At 37.9% G+C, this 23,922-nt stretch overlaps 1 protein-coding gene across 3 annotated transcripts in view; it reads right to left on the bottom strand.

The window, feature by feature from the left end:
- Positions 1-5,140, bottom strand: part of LOC127433944 (serine/threonine-protein kinase PAK 3) — a 62,920-nt gene extending 57,780 nt beyond the window's left edge. For all 3 annotated transcript variants that reach the window (XR_007895960.1, XM_051686346.1, XM_051686334.1), the window contains exon 1: positions 4,968-5,140. The gene's annotated coding sequence lies outside the window, so the exon portion shown is untranslated. The remainder of the gene's footprint in view (positions 1-4,967) is intronic.
- Positions 5,141-23,922: the final 18,782 nt, after the last annotated feature.

A 23,922-nucleotide genomic window follows, 5' to 3' on the forward strand; every position in this document is an offset into this window, starting at 1 on the left:
CACATATTCACGATATTTATTTCTTCTTCTTCTTTTGGCTGCTCCCGTTAGGGGTCACCACAGCATACCATCCATGATCTGCATATTTGACTTGCCACAGGTTTTACACCGGACGCCCTTCCTGACGCAACCCCCAGTGGCTGGGGGACTGTTCACGATAATTATTTATTTATTTTAATTCATTAATTTATACACTATATACGTTTTTATGTTCATCAGTAGCAATATGAAATATTTTCATTGTGCTGGTGACTTTGTGAAAATCCCAATTTGAATATCACAATAATTTTGATGCATTATTAAGTTTGCATTAAGTTATTATTTGCATTAGTAATTAATTGAATCAGTGGTCTTATTCAGTTAATTGATTCAAAATTCTGATTTAATGATTTGTTCCTGTCATCACAAAAAAAAATTTCTCTGAATTTTCCATGTGGCATTTTTCATATATTTTAATGAAACAGTCTAATATATGTAGTTAAATACTTGTGCATCATTTAATGTAAACATGTCTTGATTATTTTTTAAACTAAATTTACATTTAACGTTTTGAATCTAATTGGCTACTATCATTATTTCAATCATTGAATAATGATTCCAGTGATTGCAAAAAATAAATAAATTAATAAAAAAGAAGAAAAAAATATCCTTTTAAGGCATATTAGAGCAAATACATAAATATTTAGATTTTGCCCTCGTAAAGTTTGAAGGAAATAAAGAATATTATCACTGAAAGGCTGAAAAATATAATTATTTATTTATTTGTTTGTTTACATTTTTTTTTTTTTTTGCTAAATCGCCCAGCCCTATTAGGGATATACACCGTTATTCCCTGTGAATCCCCTGTGAATTTAATACAGACCAAAACATGCACACTCTCCAAAAATGTGTCAGCACACTAACTAGAATGTGCAACCTCTGTTTACCTCTCTCTTTTCTCTTTTGCAGTCCTCAAACTTAATCTGAAAGTCTATTTAACATCACAGCACCATAGGAAAAGCAAAGAGAGCAATTTGAGCCAATGTGCGTTCCATAATTACATTTGCACTTGGCACTCTGACGGTCTCAATAATGCCAAAGGACTTTCATCTTCCAAATAATATTCTCCATTTCTTTTCAACCATAAAGGGGCAATTTCACTAAACAGTTGCACAAGTTTTGAATGCTGTATTTCAAATGATGGTCAAATTATGGAGAAGAGCGTTATAACCGGACATATATCGAAATGTACTGTGTAGCTGAGTGCACTTTCTGCATTTTAAAGAGATTCAGGTGCCTGTATTGTAGAGCAATGCAGTGGTGGTAGATAGTAGTAGTCAGCTGCATCCTCAACAAACTCTAACCTACAAGATCAGGATTTGTGCCCTACAAATTGCGCTCCGCACAATTTTTTTGATCATGTTGCCATTACCTGATTTGCCTATTTCCTTTAGTAAATCGGGAGCTAAAACAACACAGACAGCGCATGCAAATAAACAATTTATTTGATGACTAACAAGGGGAGAAAGATAGAAATGGACAGAATAAACATATAAAAGAAGATTATGAGGCCACACAGTCCATTTACAAACCTATGAATGGCAGATAATCTTAACAGTTGTAGTCAGCAAGCAAAGCATTAGGGCAAAATATAAGATTACATTAGAACACCGAAATGTACAATGCCTCTTAAATGCTTTGTGAACTGAATATGTACAAAGGATGTGGCTAGTCCAAGTTACTTAAGGGCAATGCAAATTTCTTAATGAATTGGGTTGTGTTATGAGTTGTTTGAAAACCCCATTTCTTGTTCTTTTATGTTTGCCTGTTAGTAAAGAACTGAAAGGGACCTAAAACAGAGCCTTGTGGAACACCCAAGCCTAGTCACCACAGTGATTATATGTTCAGTCATTCTGTTAATTTTTGCATAAGTTTAAACCTCCTTTGTGAAGTTAAGCCTAAGAGAGATATTTAGCATACATACACAAGCTTGCAAAGACACCAAAACCAACAACATACTTTTTTATTATAGTCCATAACAGATGCCCCCCTCACACACTTCAGACACAGAATTACATATGCAAATGCACACATTCACCAGCTGCTGAAACACTCAGCATGTCACACCCCCCAAAATCATCCTGCCATTTGGAAAATCCCTCATCACACTTAACACACTTACACACACACTTTTACTCCCATCACTCACTCCCATTCTATACATTTGTCTCTGGTATCCACAGACACTCCACTCCCAAATATCCCCAGACTAGCAAACTCTCAACCTTTGCTAATTTACAAAAGACACATACATCTACATCTATAGATCTCTATAGACTATAGTGTATGGTCTATAGTTCACTATATTGGGAAACAGTGAGCAAAATGTATTGTATTTGGACACAGCTAGAAACATTATTGTGCACTGTGACGTTCCATATGCATCATGTCACGAATGACAGAAAAGTACTTGAATTCAGATCAAATAGAAGCATTTCCAAAAATAAGCTTTTACTCAGATTTCATCACCTAAGGATGTGGTATGGATTGGGTTTGTAAAAACCTAATTTTCACTGTTCACACTACAAATAATGAACTGGATTTGAGTCTGAGACACTCCCCCCCAAAAAAAATAATTGGCTGTTTCCTTGTAAATGTGTAGTGTATACTGCTGTGGTGTGAGTGGGCTATTTACTGTGGTCTAAGCATTTATTAACAACATTAGAGTTTTTTAATGATCAGCATCAGTCTAATTGGAAATAATTTTATGTACATAAAGTAAGTACTGAGTAATACTAATGAAGACAAAAACTAATAATTTGTGGCACTGCTTGTGTTTACATATTGATATTGTTATTAATACTACATTTATGAACTATAGCAACATGTAATATGTGCAACATGGACACTGTGATGTAAAGTGTTACAGTACCATGATGTCTGATAAATGCTGACATACTGTAAATGTAAAAATCAAAGTAATGAAATATACAGTTATCTATTCAGAGCCCTGCTGTGGATCTTCAAACCAGATGAGGTGAAATGATGTAGTGTTGTGGCAGCATGTTGGAAATAATATAATATTTTCAAATCAGGCATGGTCAAATGTCAAAGTGTGAAGGTATATAACAGTTATGTCAGCATAAATGGCTCTATATAGGATCAAAATGTTAACGTCAACTGTGTGGAAAAACTTAATCTCTAACACACACACACACATACAGTATACTGTATATAGAGACATACACAGGGACTGCAGCTTCTTGTTCTATGGCTGTGCTGACCTGGCTTATTTACAAAATTATTTACAAATTAATACACGTTTTAACAGAAAAATGAATGTAAGTGCTTTTATAAAATTATAAGCTTCACATTTCTGCCTCTAAACCCTCCAAAAATTGGCCCCCATTTACTTACATTGTAAGTGCTTCACTGTAACCTCGACTTTTGCTTTTTTTTAAAGAAAAGGAGGAACGTGTCAAAATTATTTTCATGCAACAAATGCTGTCGATTGAGCTCAACTTGTATTGAACCCGGAATATTCCCTTTAATTGTGCAGCCATAAACAATTATCTATCATTTCTATTGAATACAGAAATCATATACACATTTTTGATGCCTGATTCACTTGTAGCATGGAAAATTATTGTTGCCTTATTCTAACCCTAACCTTTTTTTTAAAGGCACAATTTAAAATATCAGCCTTCATATTGGTTTTCACCATAAACTATCATCATAAATACAATTATCAGCTATTGTAAAGGCCAGCATTTCAATATAGCCTGCTGTGCATCCCTAGAAAGACTTTAGCTTTCATTATCAAATTTTTTTTCTACCATGTAATATTTGATTATATATAAATATCTGATTTCACTAAATTCTAGATTGGTTCTTTAGTGTGAAAATAAAAGAGCAGATAAAGTATTATACATGTAACATTGGCCATCATATCGGTTAAAACATTGTTCAAAACATAAAAAATATGTATTTTCATAATATCATATGTATCAGACATAAATCCTAATTTCTTATATTGGTGCTGAGGTTTAGCTGTCAGGTGTTTATAGTGCACAAGCCCCCAGACATCACCATACACCTCACCCCTCATATACAGTATATACACGAACACAAACTCCATGAACACTCCTGTCCCACAGGACACATATGTTAATTAATCTAATCCCCCACCCAGTCAGGAAAATACACTGATCACTTGTCCTTGTTCTTTGTTTCCACCATCTCTAACAACACTTCTAAGGAGACGGCATTGGCAATATCTCAGACTCTTAAAATGTGTGCACATGTGCATGGCCTCTTGTGAGTCTGCGCAGGCTTGGCAGAGGTAAAAATCAATCATTATGAAGTGTCCCTATAAAAGGCCCAAATACAGACATGGGCAGCCTAACAAAAGGCCATGTCCAAACAGCAATGACACAAATCTGTCCATCTAACTATCCATCCTTCCATCCTTTTCTGCATTCATCCAGCTGTAGCACCTACAGAACAAGGGCCAAGATTCAATGGGTGAAATGGACACATCCACACAGACACAAATGCAGCCTTTAATCTTAATGCCCCCCAAAAAGCAGTGCTTTTTGTTACTGTGCTCAGCAGCTGCTTCAATATAGCGATCACACACACCCTCAACGTTCATTTTTGTGACATCAACAGAGATGCATTTTGGGGATGTGGCATTGGAATGGGGCAGGGGCAGGGGCAGCTGACAGCAGCAACAGCACCCAGAATGCAACTGCATCTCCTCCATACACACAATGCCTCAACACAGCTGCTATCTCTTTCTCTTTCCTCTGCCATCTTCCTTTTCCTATCCCCCTTAGAAAGGCTGAATTCTGGAAGCCAAGGAAAAAGGCTACCCCTACTCCCTCTCTCTCTCTCTCTCTCTCTCTCTCTCGCTCGCTCGCTCTCTCTCTCGCTCATCCATATTCGTGTCATCACAGACAGAAAAAGAGCCCTTTGAAGCAACTCACCTGAAACATGTCTTGACATTCCCTGGCTGTATCTGTGGAAGCCTCTGTGTGTTTTCCTTGTACATCCTCCACAGCATATATTCCTGAAAGCTAATGCACACTCAGGCTCTCCATTCTGTTGTCAGACCAGTTCCTGACCCCCAAACCTGGACTCACTGGCTTTAGTCGGCAGCCTGCCTGCTTCACTGCCTGCCTACTGTTCCCTAGCCAGTGATGTCACAAAGACCTCATAGCCTTATTGGCTAAGAGGCTCCATGTTAATAAAGGCAGCTGCCAAGAGAGAGGGGGAGGGCGGCAGCCAGACAGAATGGATCTGCTGTTTCACAGATTGATGAATTCACCGCAGACATAGGGAGGATTTTTTATTCCATCCAGTTTCATTCAGAGTACAAACCTAAAGCTGCCCCAAACCTGAAGCAGCTTTTGAATCCATCTACTGTATATGCTAGTGTTCTTCTGGAATTATCTTTTAGCAGAAAAACACATTTAAAATTGATAGTCTTTCTTTTCTGGAAAACCAGACCAAAAGTATTGATTACTCATCTTGTTCTACAAAAAAATAAAATAAATAAAAAAATAAATTGTCCAATCAAATGCTTTCTTGAATGAGGATGTCCCTCCCCCTACAACCAACAAGCAAGTAAGAAGTCATGGTTCAAGGTTGTGATGTAACTAAAACCTATTTATTTAAAAAAATAAATAAAGAGAGAAGCCATTTGATATGTCCTGCCCAAACGCCCTGTTGTAATAGAGCGCAACAGTCTGGCTCAGGAAATTAAATCCCATTTGTTTTCTCTATGGGTGAATTGATTTTTAAAACATATAAACCTTTAAAGACAGACCTACCTGGGGGCCTGTGTAGCTCAGTGAGTATTGACGCTGACTACCACCCCTGGAGTCGCGAGTTCGAATCCAGGGTGTGCTGAGTGACTCCAGCCAAGTCTCCTAAGCAAACAAATTGGCCCGGTTGCTAGGGAGGGTCACATGGGGTAACCTCCTCGTGGTCGCAATTAGTGGTTCTCTCAATTGTAAGTTGTGCGTGGATCGCGGAGAGAAGCATGAGTAGCCTCCACATGCTGGGAGTCTCTGCGGTGTCATACACAGCGAGCCACGTGACAAGAAGCGTGGATTGACTGTCTCAGAAGCGGAGGCAACTGAGACTTGTCCTCTGCCACCCGGATTGAGGTGAGTAACCACGCCACCATGAGGACCTACTAAGTAGTGGGAATTGAGTATTCCAAATTGGGGAGAAAAGGGGATAATAAAAAATAAAAAAAAGCCAGACCTACCATGAGCTCCGTGGTTGTTAATCAATGGATATGGTTCTGTTAAAGCCATCAGACTGCATTATTTCAAAGTAATTAAAAAAATTTAATTTGTTTAATAGTGGACTTTCTGGTGAAGAACTTCACTACCCGTGATCCTGAAAGGGGAAATCCACCAATCAGAGAATCGGCGCAAACAAAGCACACCACAAGAGCTCTGCAGCGACTGCACACTTACTGTGAATGATACAATCGAATCAGTCTCCCTACACTCTCAAGCTTCTTATATTTTTGCATATATCTGAATATTTTGCATTTGAATCAATGTACTGTTTCTATACTTATAATCATAAACTTTAAATGAATATTTATATCTTTTTTCCATAGTTTTTAATTCAGTTATGTCATACATAATGTTTCATGGGATTGTAGTTTATGCACCCATTAAAGATGTAAAGTCTCTTTTTTTCCCGTTTTCAAATACTTTATTGCTTCAAATCAAATGTATGTAAGTTGTAATGTTGTGATTCAACTCAGAGCTGGTTGGTTTGGTTTATGGCTTAGAACTCTTATATAAAGGATTTTATGAAATCCCTATTGAAATAATACATGGGAAATACACTTCTGGAACCAAGAGAGCTGAAAAAGTGCTCTAGATTAAGAAAAGTAGCATGGTATTACCATGCTTTTTGTAGATTTTCCTTATTCTTTTAGTTGACTGCTTTTTCTTTGGATTTTTTGGGCACTAGCATGATTGTAATACCACAGCTTTCTTTGAAGTATCTTGTAAATAACATATGGTAAACATGATGTAGCATGGTTCAAAATACCATGATATTACTGTCTGATACTATCACTGTACCATGGTACATTCTTGTATATGTAAAAATTACTTGACAGGTTAATATAAGGATTTGGAGAAAATGGCAAACTGTGACTAAGATAACAAGCATTAATTAAATCTTTCTTTACTTTGTCTTTTTTAACATTTCAAGACTAATTAATAGATAAAAGCAGATTATTTTTAAGAAGAAGCTTTTAGTGTGCTATGCACAGCTGTCCGCGTGAGCTGGTGTTGAATGAGCATTTATTTTTTTGCCACAGCCTTCCTACGATTCCACTGCGGGCAGCAACACCAAACAAAGTCCTGCTGCAACATGCCCTAATTTGCCTATGATGTCATCTTTTTCCCTCTTGCTCACCCTTGACTGGCTGTTGGCTTCAGCAGCTGCTGTCTTGAGGCGGAGTCTTGTCATAGCTGCTTAGAATTAGAATCACACCGGTTGTCCTGACAACTTTGTGGTCCTGGGGGATAACAGGCCTGATATGTGATGCTGATCTGTGAAGTAGGGGATGAGGGGGGATGTCGGACACTGACGAGTGTTTGAACAATTTTTTTTTTTTTTTTTTTTTTAAACCTGTTTCTGTGAGACCAATACAACATATTTGTATAATACAATTCACTCAGGTTGAGATTTATTTCTTATCTTAATTATATTATCTCTATTTTTCTCTATATATTCTTTTATTCTTCTTCTTTTCTAAATCCAACTCAAAAGCAATGACTGATTGTCATTCTAAATAGTGGTAGTCAGTTTTGTATATTGAGATAGCTATGCTTTGGTTTATTTCCATTCTTTAAAAAAGATGTAATGCAGAGGTTTTCATTAGATTAGTCACTGCATTACCTGATTAAATGGTTGTTCAAAAATATCGTTTGCAAAATTGTTACCTCATATAGGCCTCATATATTACCAGCAATAACAAATTAGTTGAGGCAGCTGTGTTCTATAAACCAACTGAGTAAGTTTTACAGCGCATATAAACTGGTTGAATTACATTAGCGAACTTGCAACACTCTAATCTTTCAATAAAGGTCTTTTACTGAAAGTGTGCTGATGGTGGTAAGATTATTTGTCATTCATATAGCTAAGCTGAAGAATATATCTGAAAAATCACAGTTTGGGCCTACAGTATATTTAACAATAAGGGAGATTTCAAGAACAATTTTATTTTGTTGCCGAAGTAAAAAGAAAGTTCATGAAAAGCAATAGCCTGTTCCACTTACACAAAATCAGACTGGTTAGAACTGACAAAGTCTACGGTAACTCAGATAACTGCTCTGTACAATTGTGGTGAGAAGAATAGCACCTCGAGATGCGGGTTAGCGCTGTTTTGGCGGCACAAGGGGGACCAACAATCACTTTTATCTGACCCTACAAATGACTGTGATAAAATTGCGGTAAACATCTGAGCGCTCTCTGCGCAAAACTCAGCGATGACTTTAACAACACTCAACACATGCAACAGTGTCTGTGCTCGCCAAGCTATCCGTGTTCCAGTTCTGGAGGAGCGCGCATGTTTAAGCTTGTCTGGCCATAGTTCAGTTACACTCTACTCCAAAACATGAACCAGCAACTTTTGGGTGAGCGCATTTTATCGCGTCTTGTTCACTGAAACGTATTTAGGCAAATTGTTTAGCCGCTGGGTGCAGTCAAAACTACAGACAAAAAAAAATGTCAAATCTGTTACAGAAGTGATGTCAGCTCATATGCACAACCTTTTTTCACAAAAGGCAAATCGATGATGAAAACCAAACCTTCAAAGAAAATACACAGTAAAATTAGCTTTTTATTCTCCATACTTTTCTGTAGTGCTTGTAAAAAGATTATGTGAAGTTTCACTGAACTTGCCTATGCATAAATCCTGACAGTGTTTGGTTGTATACAGATGTGTGTCAGCGTTCACAATCCCGAACATCATCAAATCAGTTTGTTCACTGTTTCTTATTATTATTTATTATCTGCATAATTATCTGTCTCCTGTGTGCAAATTCATGTGTGCAGGATGTCTTGCAGTTGTTCCAGTAGCTGGTAAAACAAAGGGCAAGCAAACCTAAAGTTATAGTTTTGATTCCCAGAAAACAAAAATGTAAAATATGTGCACCTTGAATGCTCTGTAAATTGTTTTATATTTGAACACAGCACTATGGTGATGGTTCATGGCTCACTTGAGGGGATCAAACCAGCAACCTTCTGGCTACCAGCCCTGAACCTTAACCACTACACCATGGGTGTCTCAATCAGCTTCCTAATTCAGTATTCAGGGCACTGGTCAGGGAATTGGCCCTTTCTATGGCTGTCCCAGTTGTAAAATTGTTCCAGTGCACATGAAAAGTTTGCTTTCTAAAAATTCCCAGAATGCACTGTCCGTTAAAAACCAGGGAGTATCATTGCTCACTATATCCCCTTCCCAGAATTGTCATCATGTTTTCTGAAGTCTCTCAAGTCATTAGAGGATGAGCGCAAGTGTAAATATATGATACCAAAACCTTATTTTCTTATTATCTTTCATATATAATGGAAAGGAAACAATCTTATCCATGTTAGAGTTGTAAGAAAAAGTTTCAAACTACACTTCTTTGTATATTTATTTCTTCAATAATAAACACTATGTATACCTTTCATAACACTGTTCATTTTAATATCTACAACAAAAATGCATGATAGTGTCATTTATACAAAGGCCTTGCTGATTAATTCCAGCTGTGTTCAAAAACGCGACCGTGTAATCATTTCGCAGGTAATTGCCCATATTTGTTTTCACACATACACATAACATTCGTTAAGATCAATATTGTTCAATACAGTCAAATCAATTAACACTGCGATCAAATAAATGTTTCCATTCATACTGAAACTACCTGCAGTTATTTGAATTTCCAAAAATTTCATTCCATTTTCATCCTACTTCGTTAAATTCAAATTCATATTAGATTTCTGCGTTCTGTTTTCTACCTCAAGTCAAATTCAATGTAAATTAAGGAACAGAAGAAGTCCTCACAATAGCTCTGATATGCACAGGATCAGTTTCTCTTCCATCTAGTTGTGATTTCCGCACTGACATCGCCCACATAACAATATTCAAACTGTTCGGTAATCAATGGCTGTTCTTTGAAAGACCAGTGGCAAACAGGGTCAAAGTTTAAATTATTTGATTTGTGAGACTTGTGTTACACCACTTGACCTGCATGCAACACGCCACTTAGGACAATGCTGTAGCTTGATATGATCATATGATCGAACATATGATACCAAGCACTTGGAAGTCACCATCCAGATCTCAAATCTCAACATCCTCAAATTAAGCTCATGCTTACTGGAGTTCTGTCGTTTAACAGCTCTATTCTACAGGCCGCAGTAGTCTATTGTGTACTGTGGATTGAGAGATAAAGAGGAGACAGCATTGGCCTTTACAATAATTGATGACTGAAGTTTACAATCTTGAAAGGGCAAAGAATTACTGTAACTCAGTATTGTAACATTCATTACACTGTTATATGGATCTTTCTAACAAGATGTTTAAAAAGACAAATAAAAAGATAAAAATTCCAAAGCATGTCATGGAATAATCACTTCCTCACTTTATGTAGTAAGAGAGTAACTATTCAATGTCCAAAGTGTGTAGAGCATTAGAATTTAGTCACACAGCTATACAGTATAGTTCTATTAGTGTGATTCTCACGAAACCTGTCAAGAAAAAGTCCTGGTCATATTTAAGGATTTTTGGATTGTTACATTATTTTCATGACAATTAAGCACATTTTACCCCCCAATTCTCGTAACTGAAATGCATTCAGACATTTTACTTCTACAAAATGATTTTACATAATGATTTTCATTACCATTACACAATCTTTTTTTTTTTTTTTTTTTTTTTTTTATTACAGTAAAAAAAAATGCAGTTGTATTATTTTTCTTTTATTAAAATCATGAAACGTGAAGATTGAAGTCAGTACCATGGGAGTACTACTAATGTCACAATGTAAAAAATCTTAATGGGCCTTAACGAACCAATCCTCCCTCTCATCAGCTCCTCAGGAATCTGGCTTCTGTCTCCAAAAGTGCATGCACCACTGGCGTCCTCGCAGGTCCAGAAACTGGGAAGAATAGGGTGGCAGATGCCGCGACTGGACACCCCCGTAGCCACTGGCCCCCAGTAAGCATGTGCGTTAATGCCGGTGGGTAGGGCACCGGCAGAATTAGATGCGTTGCCGGACCCGCTCCCTGAAACCACCGGAGTTAAATGTGCAGCCGGGCATGACAGCACGTGTAGTGGCTGATGGGCTAGGATGCCGGGCCGCTCTTCCCCTGGGAAGTTGAGCCACTAAAGAAGCTGCCACCCCTTGTGCCACAGACCCAGCAGGGCTCCAGACTGCGACTAAAATGGTCGCAAATGTGACCAAAAATAATTGATAGCAACTATCATTTAAAATTTAGTCGCCATTGGCGACAGTCGGATTGTGTGCGTTCATATGCGGTTTTGGCAAATATCATCTTGTGAGTTATTGAATACATTTTTAGAACGTGCACCAGTGTGTCTCGAGCTGCTTTTCACCCATTCTGTTGTGACGAGTTCGCTGCACCGAACGCAACAACAAACCCAGCGGAGAGAGTCGTGACCAAATGACTCTTTTGAACTGGGTCTTTTTCATGAATCACCCAAAAAGAACTGGGGGTGTGAACTCAGGAGTTCAGGTTAGCAGTTTGAATCAGATTCACTATCTCAGCAAATCATCCGACAGTGTGTTCACAGCTGGGAGCACAGACATTTCAAAATAGCAGTCCCATGTGTATTTCAGCCTTCTTTATAATTAAAAGTCCCACACCACTTATGAGATCCAGCTTTTGACACTTAGGACAATTTGGGACTCATACACAACTATTACAAAAGGTGCAAACATTCATTGATGCTCTAGAAGACAACACACAACTATATGTATACTATATGTAAATATCTGCTTATGTAGATTCTGAAGAGCAGTACTAAATAAAACATTTTTTTATCTCTTATATTTATATATATTATGAAAGGGGTGTGAACATTTATGAGACAAAAGGGAATGCAAACTTACATATCTTCTCAACTATACAGTATATACTGTTTATTAAACCTCCAATTAATGGGTTATCAGCTGTCTTCCTTTTCTACGGCCTTCAATCTCGTTTCTGAACAACAACCTAAATCGAGCAATTATATGATTTGGCAACTAAAAAACAGCCATTTGGCTCCTTAATGTTTCAGTTAAGAAGCCAATGGCTCCTAAGTCATTTTTTTAGTCTTGAGCCCTGCCCAGGAGGGGAGGGTGTGCGACCGCCGGACCCCACCTACATCCTGGACCATTACACCAGATTGTCCCTTTTGTTTGGACACTTTTCCCCATGACCACTTAAATCCCCCTTTTGGACTTTATCTTGTTTATTATTTAAAAAAAACGGCTCTCCGAGGCCAGGGGTGAGTCGCAGCATCCGCCATCCTATTCTCCCCGGTTGAAGTTCGCTGGAGGATGCGCATGTAAATGCGTTTAGCAGGAGACACTGATATAAACACGGAGACGAGCACAACAGCGAAAGTCATCCGCGTTGCGCATTGAAAAGAATAACAAAGTTCCGTGTCCATTACGGGTCAGATCCCATAGAAATAGCTCCGTGAAGGTGAAAAGTGTCATTTTTGCATCTGTCACCAAACAAAGTTGCAAAAATAATGACTTGTTTTCAAACTGGTTTCTGAAGACTATGGTTATTTGTGCATATTAAGTTGGGATAAGAGCAAGAATTTTAACATCGGAAAAATTTCACGCATCACTTTTAGTAGTAACAACTAGACGTTTTCCCTTTTTGCAGTGTAGATTTTGGAACAGAGCTAAAATTACTAAAAATACAATCTACAGGTATCCTTTGATCATGGGAAAATTATTTTTGTGTGTATGCATATGTGTTATACAGTACATGTACAGTACAATTCAGTACATTTTTGTGCATGCATGTATGAGACTTATGAAATGGATTTCATCAGTATTCTATGCTATAAATTCACTCTCGAATATGCTCTTACAAACTAGGGTGACATTTAGTGAACCAACACTGCAAAAATCTGTATCAGTATTATTGTCTTATTTTCCAGTAAAAATGTCAACATGTTTCTATTTTATATATATATTATTATTATTATTATTATTACTCAAATAACTTTTCTTGTTTTAAGCATAAACTTCTTTAGTGAGGAAACCTATCTGCCAGTGGGGTAAGAAAAAAAAAATCCCTTTGACTTGAGTTTATTTTCCTTACCCCTTTGGCAAATACTTTATTTTTATTTTATTTTAATTTTTTATCTTTTTTGAAGCATAAACCACATTACATTTTATTAGGTTTCTCTGAAAAATAAATAAATAAATAAATAAATAAAAATTAATACCACTTATTACAAAGACTTATGTAACTTTGCTTCTCAATTTAATTGATCTTGTTTTAAGAATATTTAGACATTTATACTAGAAAACAAATCTAAAACACTGAGTAAGAAAATTATTTTTTTGCAGTGAAGCAATGGGGCATCCTGCACCAAAATAAATACACTACCACACACATCCACACACATACACACGAAGTCTCAATCAATCACACTGTTCTTTACAGCTCTATAGCACCTTAGATGTGGTGAGCATCCTGGGACACAGGCCAATGGGACCCACAGACTGGAGTACCGCCAAGGACAACCCCTTTCCTCTCCATCGCTTTTCCTCCCCCTCTCCCTCGTTCTCTTCCATGGCGCCTCAGTGCTGCAATACAGCAATGAATCAGTGTTAGTTGTCATGGCAACCACTCCAATCCTGCTTCCGCCCACCTAGTGCCCATGTTAGCTGGAGATTTACGAGTTCAATCACGAAAAGATAGAGAGAGAGAAAGAAAGAAGGAAAGAGGGAGTGAGGATGAGAGACATGTGACTAGAGGAATACAGTGATTTTACTCCGGTGACGATATATCAATATATCAACAAAATAATACTGAGAATACTGACATACTATTTCCTTGTCCCATTAATAATGATTAGAATGATATATTATATTATATTATATTATACCACAGCATGGTACACGTTCCAAAATGTTTTAATTTTCTATTACTATCTCTGTTTTTGGAGTAATTTTCAATCACTGCATGGCCATGAAATAGCTCCAGTTGATCCCAACGTTAGCTTAGCAACATGTGAATGTAACACCAAATACTATTTAGCCTGATGGAGCACTTGTATTAAAATGAATAGGAGAAATTGGAAAGCCCAGTATGGTGGATGTAGAAAAGGAAGTCCCACCTTACAGGTAAAAGAGCCAATCAATTTTATATAAAAACCTAACAGCTCACTAGAAGTGGATAATTATTTTATTTGATGAGAAAACATGTGCATAAACTACAATGGAAATGCATTTACAGAATTGTGACAAGGAGGAGGGCATGGTCAGGACCGTGAGAGTGCGCGGCCGGTGCTGAATCAGATGATCAGCAGGAGAGCGTGATAAAGGGGCGCCGGAGACACCAGTTCGAGAGAGAGAGAGACGCACGCGGCCACGCTGCATGAGTGTCCTTATGTTTTATGTTGATTTAAGTTCATTTATATCATTAAACTTTACATTGACTGTTCAGCCAGTTCCCGTCTCCTCCTTGCCTGTCCTTTTAACTGTTACAAGAATATATTCCTATAGAATTTATATAGGAATATGCTATAGATGCACAAAAGAGTCATGTGACTTTGCCTCAACAAGCCATGTGAATACAGAATTTGCTCAGAGAATTTAAAGGGGTCATGACATGAGGAGTCAAATTTTCCTTGATCTTTTGACATTGTACTTTAAAAACATACTGTAAGTCTCAGAACTGAAACTTCCTCCTTAATAGAAAAATAGCATTTATTTAAATCAGGCCCTAGAAACGGGCCGTTTGGAATTTGTGGAACTTGTGATGTCACAAGGACCAAATACATCTGTATATGATTGGCTCTTCAGCAAGACATAAACACCTATTTTTCGTCATTGCACCATTGGCCCCTCACACTGGTGCTCACAGTTGAAGAGGAGAGAGGGCTTGTAATGGGAGATTCATCCAAAGGGGACTTACACATGACACCTTCATATGCCTATCTGGATTTAAATGTTTTTCTACACTAGACGAACGACTTTGACCATTACCATGCATCTCGTGCCTCTTTTAAAAGACGCAATGTCAAGTTATAACTCTAAAAAGGAGACCTCCATTCTATTTTATTCAGCTGTGCTGTTTCTTGCTGTTTTGAAGGCATCCTGGACTGTTTTTGCACCCATCTGTGTTATATTTAATTGTTGGTCTTTTGTAAGCATGCACTAGATGGACATCTTTGATCATTTTGATGTGTTTCAGGCGATGTGCTGTGCGTTTTAAGAGCAGTATAAGTGCAACTTTTAAAAACACATCTCATTCTGCTGCTGCCATAGACTGGGAGAAACACATGCAGTCCTGTGTGTAAACAAACACGGAAGATGTGAGATGTCGCACCTGCGATGAAGATGAAGACCAGCATCTCTGCTTTGTCCTGTTGAAGCCAGTTGAAGCACCCAACATCACCGTGAACTGTTTTACGTTTGCGTTTTCAGAACATTTCAGCGTGGATTGTATGTGTTTTTTGGGCTCATATCAGCACGGATTGCTTGTGAACCAGTCATAATATGACTCCGTTTCCACCTGGTATTAAGATGCGTTTTTGGTGATCGGATCACATGTGTTCAGCACTAAATACAGGTCTTAACGGGGTCTGAAACATTTTGTGATTGGATCACATAAACCACATCCGTACTGTATGTGGTAAAAAAATGCATCTAAACGCATCGCTTTTCATGTGTAAGTGCGAATCTGTCCTGTATGTGTCCCAGCAGCATCGAAGCACCACTCCTCGTCTGTCAGTCAACTGCTGCGATAAAACAAGAGTTTAAACTTTATTGGTTATGAGCAGTTCAAAAGGAAATAACCGTCCGGTCGGAAAAATTAAAAAAGCGGATACAGACGTGTTTCAGTGTGTCTGAAATCAACATGCAGGGACACTTATGAGAAGCACGAACATCTGCACCTCAAGTTAATACTGGTAATCCACTAAAATAACGGACAATTCTGCTCGAAATGTTGATTTTGTGCTAAGATTACATTTCAGCTGCATCAGGGAGAAATAGCATGCTGTTTTTTTCGCACTTTCTTTGTCTTTTCTGACATTGATGTGGTTTATTATCACACAGTGACATAATGATTGATGTATGTCATCATCAAACAGAGTCCCTCCCCTCCAAATCCGATCACAAGTTTTCACAGAAGACGCATTTAAACAGGCAGGTATAAACAGCGATGTGTCTAACCTGACCACATATGATCGGATCACCCGAGACGCATCTTAATACCAGTTGGAAACGTGGCCTATGATTCAAGCTTTGCAAAAGAACTGTTATTGAAAGATGCGGCAGTTAAACACTACCGGACCAGTGAGTAAACAGTTTAATTCACAAATATTTCAAATGTCATGACTGTTTAGTTGCTGTGCTTGAGTGAACATTTTGATACATTCAGATGAAATGTGTTGGGTGATTGTTATGTGTTAACCCTGAAATGTAGTTTATACATTATAATGTGAAGTTTGTTCATTTTCTTTGGATTGCGTTTCAAATATGTCTGTATTAGAGGGGCTGCACGAAGTTAGCCCATCAGAACAGTAGACGTTTACATTGAATTCTGCACCAGGTAGCTTAAAACTGAGCATTTCAGACAGAGGGCCAGAGACAGGGTGGAAAATGATCATATACTGTATTATTATATAAAAAATAAAAAAAAACTTTACTGACATTATAAGCTGACCTCAGGAAAGATAATAAAAATTAAAAAAAAGAGTATGTCATGACCCCTTTAATCAATATCGTTGTATGGCTTCTCAAATGTTGCTCTGGTTATTCTAAAATGCTGGACACAAAGACTGTCATTGAAATGATTGGCTACAGCTACCTCCCAGAGCTGACATGCTTTCACTCTCAGACATCTAGGCATCTGCTGCTGATTGCAATCAAACATGAGGTTCGTGTTTTGTCTGCGCACTCTTAACCGCAAATAATTTTTTACATTAAACAAGAGAGCCACGGTGGCTTCTATTTTGCGGCAGTTTCCCCAGAAGTGACAATTTTGTTCTCTTGAACACATGTGATGGAAAAGCTGTAATATTAAAAAAATTGTTTATGCAATATTACAGTTTTTTGCATAAATTCATAACTTGGACGGAAACATGACTACATTCTGCCACAAAATCAGGTGGATGATCTGGTGTGGTCTGTTATAGCCAAGGTGAAAAGAACCCTGCAAATATGGCCTCCCTTACTGATGTCCTCAAAATGTTCACAAGAATTTATTAGTAATATGCCTTAATGTCTACATTCCCACTGTCCTCACAACTGGCAAAATTAAGTCCTTTTAGTGGCTGGGAAAGAACCATATCACGCCCTCCAATGGATCCTGGTTTTGTCCTTGGCTAACAGACCTCAGGCAGTCAAGGTCCATAACTGGATCTCACAAACTGTCACCATAAGCACCGGTGACCTGCAGGGCTCTGTACTTGGCCCTCAACTTTTCACATTGTTGACTTATTATTGTACTGCCATGACACAACAATGTAAAATATCATCCACAACAAAACAAATACAGCATACAGAGAGGAGGTGATTGACATGATGCCGACTCCCTAAAGTGTTAACATCAACAAGTGATACAATAATTAGTGACATCATGGAAAATCACTCATGCTTCCTTTCATGATTTCACTCATTTTCAAATGATTGTGAAGCGATTTCCCAATTTCCTTTGTTGTGTCAATCAGTATTCCTGCTTGTGATACACTGCTTCTCATGACTGCGAGTCCTGTTCATATACATTTAGGATGTGCTGCCTTAAGTGTATACAAACAGTGTTTACTGCTTTGATGCAACATCTATACGGAGTAAAATCCATCTAGATTTAATCATTAGATTTAGCATGTAATCTAATTGGCTCATAATGCCGTGAGGGGCCCCTGCATAGTGCCAGTGACTATAAGCACTCTCATTTCAGCTCGGCATGGTTACAGGGAAAGAGTGAGAATCCCTGACTGTGCAGTGCTCATTAATAGTAAAAGGCTGATCATTTGCATGGTCACTAGGGACAGGTGCAGTGGGGGTTGGGTAGAAGACACAGGTATTTGCTTTCATAGGATGCGATATCCCTACACTTAATTTGAGTGTGTGTAGTACAGGGATGGATTGGGGTGTGGGAGCTATTTAAAATAAGGCAAAATAGTGGAGAAAATAGTGCAAAAATAAATATTATCCACACACACACACACAAAAAGAAATTTTCTCAAGTGTAATGGAACAGGAACTGTCTGAGAGTCAGTCCATAAAATTAAATGTATTATTTCCCTCCTTTGTATGTGTGTGCACAAGAAAATACAGATTACATATACAGTACTATCAAATGTACCATCAAAGACTGAAACAAGCAAATGTTGCAAGTAGCTGATAATGCATACACATTTCATGAAAAATACACATTTCTGATCAAAATCTAAATTATACTGAAAAATCAATTAGATATATCGGGCCAGATACAGTATAAAATGCATGGTGACCAACCACACATCCATTGAATTCTATATTAAAAGAATAGTTCACCCAAAAATAAAGATTATATCATCATTTACTCACCCTTGTGTCGTTTAAAACCTGTTTCACTTTATTTCTTATGTGCAACACAGAAAGAGAAATGATGAAGTCTGTAATTGTCCCTGTTTTCCATGCAGTTACAATGAATGGGGACTGAAGCTTTCAAGTTTAAAAAAGGAAGCAAAAACAAAGTATTTTGAAAAAGTAGAAAAGTAGTCCATACATCTTAAATTATATTCCATACAATAGATTTGTGTGAGGAACAGACTGAAATTTAACCATGATTAAATTGTGTCTTATTACTTTATTAAAATGTTTGAATTGTTGCTACATAAAACTGCAGCGCCATGCTTAGTGACTGGCCTGACTAATTCTTTCTCTAAAAATGTATTACGTTTTCAGTTTACTAACCAATATCAAGGTCCTTCATTTGTTTAAAGTGTCTAAAATTGTCAATCTGTCCTTGAATATGGCAAATAGATAGAATTTTTTGAACTATTAAAACGATCAATATTGATCATCAGCTACAAAATTAGAAAGGTCTAAAAAGCTTTCATTCAATTTGGCTCAGTTAGGCACTTTTAAAGCTGAAGTATGTAATTCCCGTGACACTAGCGCCAGTAAACGGAATTGCAAAACTAAACTTTGTTTTCAAAACAGCTTTCTGAATATGGGCAGGACTATCTCTGCCGTTATTCAAACAAAGAGATTGTCCTGCCCCTAACTTACACCACTGGTTGAGTAACGTTGCTTACAGTTTTTGAGAAAGTTTACATAGGAATGGCTTACTAATTAGTTGTCTCCGCATAGTAAGCTTGGATATGAGAAAATATTTTAACACAGAAAAAGTGACATACATCAGGGTGACGAGGAGGACGGTGTGGCCGGGCCGTGAGGGTGCACGGATGGCGCTGAAACAGATGCTCAGCAGGAGAGCGAGATAAAGGGGAACTGGAGACGCCAGTTCGAGAGAGAGAGAGAGAGACGCATGTGGCCGCACTGTATGTGTGTGTTCATGTTTGTTTTATGTTGTTTTAAGTTGAGTTGACATTAAAACTTTACGTTGACTGTTCAGCTGGTTCCCACCTCCTCCTTGCCCATCCTTTACCTGTTATAGTGGTGCCAAAACCAGGGAGGGAGGAGGGATGCGCCTTCACAGAGTCCTCGCCGCTGCCATCCGCCAGGGGAGCAGCCACGGCCGTCTGCCTGGGGATGGAGGGGTCGCTGCCGGCCGTCTAGAGCCGGAGGAACTGCTGCCGTCCGCCGATAAGGGGAAGAGCGTTTCCATGCGCCAGGGATCGGAGGGCTCGCTGCCATCCGCCGGGCGTTGGAGCTGTCCTTCGCCAGAGGATGGAGGAGTGGTTGAGGACCGGGCGACGGCATGTCCAGGGACCAGCGAGCAAGTTTTTCTCTCTCTCTCTCTCCTCTCTCTCTCTGTGTGTCTCCCGCTCACCCTTTCCCTCTCCCCACGCCTCCCCTCGTCTCTCCCCCAGGTTCCCAGGAGGCGGGGTAGACCACCGGCTGACAGAATGGCCGGAAGGGTAGTGTCTCCCAACCTTGGTTGGGGGTTGGGAGTAAGTCCGGTGGCACCCCGGCCTGAATCGGACAGGGGAGGAGTGTGACAAGGAGGAGGGCCTGGCCAGACCATGAAGGTGCACAGCCGGCGCTGAATCAGATGAGCGAGATAAAGGGATGCCGGAAACACCAGTTCGAGAGAGAGAGAAACGCATGCGGCCGCGCTGTATGTGTGTGTTTGTGTTCATGTTTGTTTTATGTTGATTTAAGTTGAGTTGACATTAAAACTTTACGTTGACTGTTCAGCTGGTTCCCGCCTTCTCCTTGACCATCCTTTACCTGTTACAATCAGCTTAAAGATATATATATATATATATATATATATAGATAGATAGATAGATAGATAGATAGATAGATAGGTAGATAGATAGATAGATATAGATATAATTGATATATAAACAGTGTTGACAACGATGAAATATTAAATGCTTTCGGTTAGGTTTTTTTCTATCATGGTTTGGATTTTCCTTTGAGATAATAATATTCTAAGTGCGGATTTTTAAAGAATGAATCTGTGTATTCGTTTTCTTCTAATATTGCCATAAACCCATACAAGTGGAAGAGCAGGAGTTTGTGTAAAATGGAGAGGTATATAAGGCAGAAGTTGCCACAGCAGTTTTTTAAACGTATGAGCCTAAAAGTTAAGCAATAATCAATTTTAAGGAATTTATTTTAATGTAGCTAGACACTTACATTGAAAGAAGCACATGAGAAGACATTTCGTCTTCCGCTGCATACCAAAGTTCAAGTCTGGTGAACTCTGACCTGCAAATTCGTATCGCAAAAGCACGTTTGATCAATAGAAGATCTAAATGGCACAGATTGGCCTCTTGGCTCAATATGAAGAATACAAACTTCATAGCCATGGTTTGTGGAAAAGTGGCTAGATGGTGCATTTTCACATTGTGAAATTATTGTTATTTAATTTAAGCTAGAGTTTGACATCGTATTCTGTTGTTAACATTCATTGCAGGTCTGAAGCAATTTTGCATACCAGAGACTATTTGGACCTCACCTTAACAGAGCAGTCAGGCACTTGCTCTGGCAATCAAAATGGTTAATTCAATGCAGGGCTGCATGTAATTATGAGGTCGTCTGACCATCATGGCAATCTATATGATTTGTGTAAGTGCATTACTGCTGGTATGAAATACAAGGTTAATTGATTTCTGTGTGCGTGTTTTAGGCAAGTTCAGTCATGCAACAATACAGAACACAAATAATCAAGAATCAGATCTATTTTGGGTATACAGTATCATACCATTTAGTAGAGAAGTTCATTTGCTTGATTGTATCAAATAAAAAGGTTAATTTTATATTCTCAGATGCTGTGCAGCTGGCTATTTAGTTATTCTTTTGAATTATGCATCAGTAGAACTCTCTCTATATAGTGTATGCACACAAGTTTGACATTTACAAGTACAGTTGCATTAACAGAGCAATGCAAAGCTGCTTTCCAATTTGTATACTTCTACTATACCCTAAAATAATATACTTCACTGGTGATAGGCAATACCTTTTTATGTGTAGTAAAGCAGTACACCAATACTGGGATATACCACAGCATAATAAAATTATGTCTTGAAAAGTTACAGTATCTGAATTCATTACTTTAAAATTCTATTACTTCACTTTCGAGTTCATTCTGTTTTGGTGGCTTCAGCTTTGTATTCTTTACCACTTTTCTACAACTAAAAAGTCATAATATAGTATTAAATAACTTTTTTCCACCCCGTCTCTGGCCCTGTGTCTGAAACGCTTGGTTTTCTGTATTGTCCCCTTTAAGACTTCATTGTACACTACATGCCTACTGTGTTATGACTGGATAACATCTTTGAAGCGCAAACACCCCCCACCAACACTCATGGTTTTTCAGAAGAATACAAAATGTGCAAGCGATTTACTAAATTTCCTGAAAGCACTCAGTCCTGGCAATCATTAGCTATATGTCCCGATTTAGGTTAAGCAAGCAATCAAACTACTATAGTTGATCTGACTGAAATAACAATTGAAAACCGAACAAAGTCGGCAAATTGTTGCTCCCGAATACATATAATATAAGGCATACAAGATTTGGTGATACAATAATGCTATATAAAGCAGTGAAAATAGTCCAGACTATCACAAACTGCGAATGTTAAGGGTTAATAAATCTTTATTCAGCTGCAATGGATGGTCGGCCCGGGTGTTTGCCTCTGTTGAATGGCCGCTTCGATTTGCAACCCATCTAATGGGAAATATTGGATGTTCGCAGGGAGTGGCAACCCCACAAATCATTTCACCGGTGAACCGGGGGAGGAGATCTTGACTTTTTCGATGCTAAAATATGGGATAATGGGCATCCGGATGCATGCATTTCAGCCAAAATACGGGACATCCTTGTGTCCTTCTTTCATTATAAATCATCATTCATTTAACCTCACATCAATAATTTGTAAGCAATTATGTATTTCTTTTGTTAGTAACTGTGTTATAAGCACTAACTTGATCATGGTTTATTTTGCAAAAATGGCTAAATATACAATTCCTTAAATATCAAACAAGCACAGACAGATGAAGCAGAAGTATTAAATTGGTAACTCACTAGCATTACTGTCGTGTCAATATAGTTGGTACTGCTCCATCTTTCAATATAATTTTTTTTTTGCAAAGCCTAAATCATAATGGTTCTGAATAGAGTCCCTAGAGAAATGTGGTGAACAAAGGTTAGTCCTCAATCCTAATGTTGGGATCCTTTAGAAGGCTATGCAGAAATGTAGTTTTTCCAAGAACACAACAAAGTCTGGGGACATTACTTGACATCTTAATCTTTCATTGGTTAAATTCAAACCAAGTAACAACAGTAGCACTTTCAGAGTTGAAGTATCTCAGCCGCTCTATTAGTTACCCATGAAAATTATGTATGCTGTGGAGGCGGGTATATTCAAATGAACACCCCATTTCTATGTCACTTTGGAGCCAATTTCAAAACGAGTCATTTTTGCAGGGTTGAAACAATAAATGCTCTTTTAGGAATGGAGAGGACGCTTTGAGTTCTGAAACTTACAGTACGTTTTTATTATAAAATGACCTCTAATATGTCAAAATATCAAGTACAATTTTATTCCTCATGACATGACCCCTTTAATACATTTAATAAGGGTGAATTCAGGTAAATTGGGCCACTTTATTACATTGAAATGACTGTCAAAATGTGCCCCAAATTTATTGAACATTAGTGTATTTTAGCATATTGTTGTTGCTGCCATTTTATAAAACCAATAAGTGATTTTACCACAGTTAAAAGGGTTTAATGGTACAACAATACCCCTTAAATCAATGTGACACACATCCACTTCTGGCTAGTTACTATTAACTAGAGGAAGACCCATATATTGTTTTTACCGATTAATCTGTGCTGTTAGTTGCTTTTTGGAACTATTTGTTATCTGCAAAATCTATGCCAATATATACAGTATATATATATATATATATATATATATATATATATATATATATATATATATATATATATATATATATTTTTTTTTTTTTTTTTTTTTTTTTTTCAGATTCCTCTGTGGCCAGTGCTGGAGGACTCTAG

Source organism: Myxocyprinus asiaticus, chromosome 4 (assembly GCF_019703515.2).
Source record: "Myxocyprinus asiaticus isolate MX2 ecotype Aquarium Trade chromosome 4, UBuf_Myxa_2, whole genome shotgun sequence".
Taxonomy (NCBI): Eukaryota; Metazoa; Chordata; class Actinopteri; order Cypriniformes; family Catostomidae; genus Myxocyprinus; species Myxocyprinus asiaticus.